We start from the raw sequence: 5,066 nt of genomic DNA on the forward strand, positions 1-5,066 counted from the left end.
CTATTTAGGAATTAGCTTAACCAAAGATGCAAAAGAACTATTTAATGAAAACTATAAAAACTTAAAGAAAGAAATTATAGAGGACACCAGAAATTGAAAAGACCTTCCATGTTCTTGGATAGGCAGACGTAATGTAGTGAAAATGCCAAAATTAATATACAAATTTAATGCAATCCCTATTAAAATCCCAATGACGTACATTGCTGAAATAGAGAAAACAATCCAAAAATTCATATGGAACATCAAAAGAACTAGAATAGCCAAAATAATTCTAGGCAAAAAAGAAAACAAGGGAGGGATCTCGATGCCAGACTTCAAACTCTACTATAGAGCCATAATGACAAAGACAGCATGGTACTGGCACAAAAACAGACCCCTGAGGGGCTGGGAAGGTGGCTCAGTGGTAGAGCACTTGCCTTACATGCCTGAGGCCCTGGGTTCGATTCCTCAGCACCACATAAGCAAAAAGAAAAAAGCCGGAAGTAGCGCTATGGCTCAAGTGGTAGAGCGCTAGCCTTGAGCTGAAGAGCTGAGGGACAGCACCCAGGCCCAGAGTTCAGGCTCCATGACCGGACCCCCCCCCCCCAACAAAAAGAAACAGACCCCCAAAGACCAAGAGAATAGAATAGAAGATCCAGAAATAAAACTACATGCCTATAGTCAGCTGATAATTGACAAAGGAGCCAAAGACATACAGTGGAAGAAGCACAGTCTCTTCAACTATTGGTGCTGGGAAAACTGGGCGACCACATGCAGAAAACTAAAAGTGGACTCCAGCCTGTCACCATGCACTAACCACTCCTAGGCATCTATCCTGAACAACAGGAACCAGGATACAAGGACACATGCACCTCCATGTTTATTGCAGCACTGTTCACAATAGCCACAATATGGAAACAACCCAGATGCTCTCACTACAGATGAATGGATCAAAAAAATGTATTTATATCCAATGGAATATTATGCTGCCATTAGAAAGAACAAAATAATGGCATTCACAGGGAAATGGATAGAACTAGAAGAAATCATGTTGAGTGAGGTAAGCCAAGAGGAAAGAGACAAATGGCACATGGTCTCCCTGATAAGTGGATGTTAAATCCAGAACATAAGGTGATACAACACAGTAAACAAGACTCAAGAAACAAAAGACCCCCACTCATCTAGTCCAATGATTACTAAATGACCCCATACCGCTGACCACATATGGTATATATGTGCACATCAGAGGGAAACTAGGAGGAGGACACAGAACTAGAGGGAAACGGGAAAACATACAACAGTGGGACCCATCGGCTGCACCGGACATTGATCAAAACAAACCAAGCAACTTAAAGGCAGCGATGGGAGGGAGGAAATGAGTGGGAAAGAGAAAACAGCTGACACTATGCAATATCACTCAATCTGGAAGAAATAACTGTATAGTCAAAGCCCATAGAAATCATAAACTTCATGGACCATGATAGGCAATTTGTCCCATGAGTGTTAGAATGTGTTTGTGACTTTAACTAAGCATCACTATCCCAAAATACTTTGAAATTTATGAAATTATGTAATCAATCACAATAAAAAATTTGGAAAAAAGATACATAAGAAATATGAACACTGACATAAAATACATCATAAATAGGAGAAAGAAGACTTGCATAAATGGAAAATGACTTGCCAGGTGTCATGGACCATCTCACTAATTGTAGCTTCTAAAGTGGCATATTCTAAAGATGGAGGTTCAAAGCAGCACCTGCAGACAAATCTTAAAGACCCTTATTCAATGAATCAGTAAAAGTCAGGAACTAGAGGTGTAGCTAAAGTTCTATGTACAAGCGTTGAACAAAAAATAAGCAAGAGAGCAAGGTCCTGAGTTCAAATTCCAAGGTGGCATGAAAGATAAATATATCAGAGAAACAAAATTTGGGCAATGGCAATTTTAAACTAAAGAAAAACATATACAGGAAAAAGGAAAAGTATATGTTAATACTGTCCTTGAACAGTTTTTTCTCATGTCCATAGCTCCAATTTTGGATATTTGTTGTTGTTTTTTTGGAAATAATTTTTGGAAAGGTTTTTCTTCCTCAGGTGGGTTTTGAATTACTGTCCTCAGATCTCTTCTTTATGTGTAGCGAAGATCACAGATGTGAGTCATCCTCCCCTACTTAACTTCCTCTTGTTTTTGCAGTATCCAATTAGTTTGTTTAGGATTTCTTATAGTCCCCTACACATTTTAGAATGAATTTTGCAATTAATTTAAACCCAGGTCACAATCTTGTAAGGGGTATTTTGAATGCAAAGGCAATTTGAAAAGTACTGCTCTTTTAGAAATATTTTATGTTTTTGGGTCCGGTCGTGGGGCCTGAACTCTGGGCCTGGGCGCTGTCCCTCAGCTCTTCAGCTCAAGGCTAGCGCTCTACCACTTGAGCTAGCGCCACTTCTGGCTTTTTTCTTTTTGCTTATGTGGTGCTGAGGAATTGAACCCAGGGCCTCAGGCATGCAACGCAAGCGCTCTACCACTGAGCCAGCTTCCCAGCCCTCTTTTAGAGATATTAAGTCCTAGCTGGGCACTGGTGACTCACATTTGTTATCCTAGCTTCTAGGAGGCTGAGATCTGAGGATCACAATTCAAAGCCAGCCTGAAAAGTCTGTGATATTCTTACTCTAATTAACCACCCCCAAAACCAGATGTGTAGCTGTTGCTTAAAGAAGTAGAGTGCTAGTCTTGAGCAAAAAAGTTCTGGGACGTTGCCCAGGCCATGACTAAAGCTCCACAACTGATAAAAAGTAAAATAAAGTACAATATTGAGTCCTTTAGTCATAGGACAGGGTTATTTTTTCCATTTCAGTGGATCTACTTGACTTTAAAGGCATTTTTCCATTTCCAAATCACTCATCTTTTTATTGTTGATGTTCTGTGGTGGTCTTGGTGCTTGAATTCAGGATAGGAGCTATCCTTGAGCTTCATTTAGCACGAAGCTAGTACTGTACCACTTGAAATACAGGTCACTTCCAGGTTTTTGGTGATTAATTGGATCTAGGATGTGGTGCAGGAGGAAGGGGAGTAGAAGGAATGGATTGGGGGTGTCCCTCCTTACCCTGGTGCTTTAGTCATATGAGATGGAAAGTTTGCTGAAAATGGGCAGGTCTCCTGAATTGTCCAAGATGGGGGAATCTGACCCAGCATGGCTCCTGCTGTACTGCACAGGTAGCCTTGACCCAACAGAGAATTCTGAGGGGTGGCATGAGAATCAAACATGTGAGAGAACTCAGACATGGATCAGAATAGGAAGGTGGTGGGGTAGACATGAAAGGCAGCCCCATGAAAGAGGTAAAGAACAAATACCTGACTCTAGAAGGTGAAGGGGTTATTGGTGCCATCAGGAAGGTTGGGTGAGCCCAGGAGGTCATCGGCAATCAGGATGGGTGTTGGGATGATCGACGTGGGGCTATCTAACAGCCTCGTGGTGGCAGCAGTCTCATTGGCACTGGAAAATCCAGCAAAGCTAAAGCTATGCTGGAGATAGGGAAGGTCTGCAGAAAGGTCCTGGCCAGGGCTCTGTGTTCCTTGGCTTTGAGGATGAAGTGGCAGCAGGGCTCATAGAGGCAAAGGTTGGTGACATGGAAGGTACTAGATCTTGCACTTGGGATGGCAGGCTAGGCTGTGGAGCTTATGGATGCTGTGCATGAAGTGACACTTGTCTCTATATTTATAGGTGTTTTCTTCAAATTGGAGGAACAGCTAGTTCTTATAGCGACTGGAGTTGACCTGCCTCTTTTGGTCTGCTTCTGATTGGGCAGCAGCTGCTCAGCACCTGTGAGAAAGAGCAGTCTCTGAAGCTGCTGTCCCTAGAGTACAAGACTGGGACTGGCTCACCCTTCAGGTAGCTGATGACCTAGCTCTGGTGGAACTTGGTGCTGGGCAGGGTGTTGGCCAAGTGCCTCCAAGGGAAACACCTCAGCAGCAGGAGAGACCACTGCCTTCCTGTCCAGCAAGCAGCCCATTCTCTGGGAGCTCTGTCATTGAGCATCTTGGCAACCAAAACTTGCATAAAGCTTCTCTCAAGTTGAAAATGGTGGCAGATATGAGTGGGGTAGTCATTGTGGACACTGACAGAGGACAAAGGTGCAGATTTGGTGTCATGAAGGTCCTGATGTGGGGAAGGTGCTTACTCTGCCACTTAGGTCAGGAGTCCCACATGTCTAATCCCAGGGCCCCTCACCTTTCTCACTCTGCCCTCATAGAACTTTAAGTGGATTTTTTTGTTTTCTTTTTAGATTATAAAATGTCAGTGCATCAAATACAAGGGATTGCTGCATATTAATTGGGTTGCATGTAGTCAGGTTTTTTGTTGTTTTTCGTAAGTCGTGGGGCTTGAACTCTGGACTTGGGCACTATCCCTGTGCTCTTCAGCTCAAGACGAACATTCTACTGCTTGAGCCACAGCACCACTTCCGGTATTCTAGTGGTTAATTTGAGATAAGAGTCTCACTGACTTTTCTGCTGGGCTGGCTTTGAACTGTGATCCTTAGATCTCAGCCTCCTGAGTAGCTAGAATTACAGGCGTGAGCCACTAGCACCCGGCAAGTAGTCAGTTTTTCATCAGAACAAATACCTGAGAAAAGTATCTTCTGAAGTGAGATTATGTGTGTGGAAGATAGGAAGAAAAATGAGAAAAACTGGAAATGTTGGCAGAGGCTGTAATTTGGGCTTTTGGGGAACAGTGCAAGGATATTATACATTCAGTGGCACTTTGAAGCAAGGTAGTAAGACCCTCTCACAAATATTAAATAAAAAAGGGATAGAGGCACAGTTCAAATGTTAGAGCATTGCCTAGTGTGTGTCTGGCCTGGAGTTCACTCCCTAGCCCCAGAGATTTGACTTGGAAGGGGCTAATCTGAGTGTTACATGTAATCAATAGCAGGTTCTCTAGCACTGATCTTTTGATTAAATTGAATTAATGTGTGTGTGTGTGTGTGTGTGTGTGTGTGTGTAGGTGGTATGGTGTAAGAGATAGCAACTGAGTTTCAATCTTCTGAAGGTGAATATCTAGTTTTCCCAGCACCATTTTCAGATCCAA

At 42.9% G+C, this 5,066-nt stretch overlaps 1 pseudogene; it reads right to left on the minus strand.

Moving 5' to 3' along the window:
* Nucleotides 1–3,092: 3,092 nt before the first annotated feature.
* Nucleotides 3,093–4,087, minus strand: LOC138829933 (mRNA decay activator protein ZFP36L1-like; annotated as a pseudogene).
* Between the last annotated feature and the right edge of the window lie 979 nt (nt 4,088–5,066).

This window comes from Dipodomys merriami, unplaced genomic scaffold (assembly GCF_024711535.1).
Source record: "Dipodomys merriami isolate MVZ:Mamm:240054 unplaced genomic scaffold, mDipMer1.0.p SCAF_1799, whole genome shotgun sequence".
Classification (NCBI taxonomy): Eukaryota; Metazoa; Chordata; class Mammalia; order Rodentia; family Heteromyidae; genus Dipodomys; species Dipodomys merriami.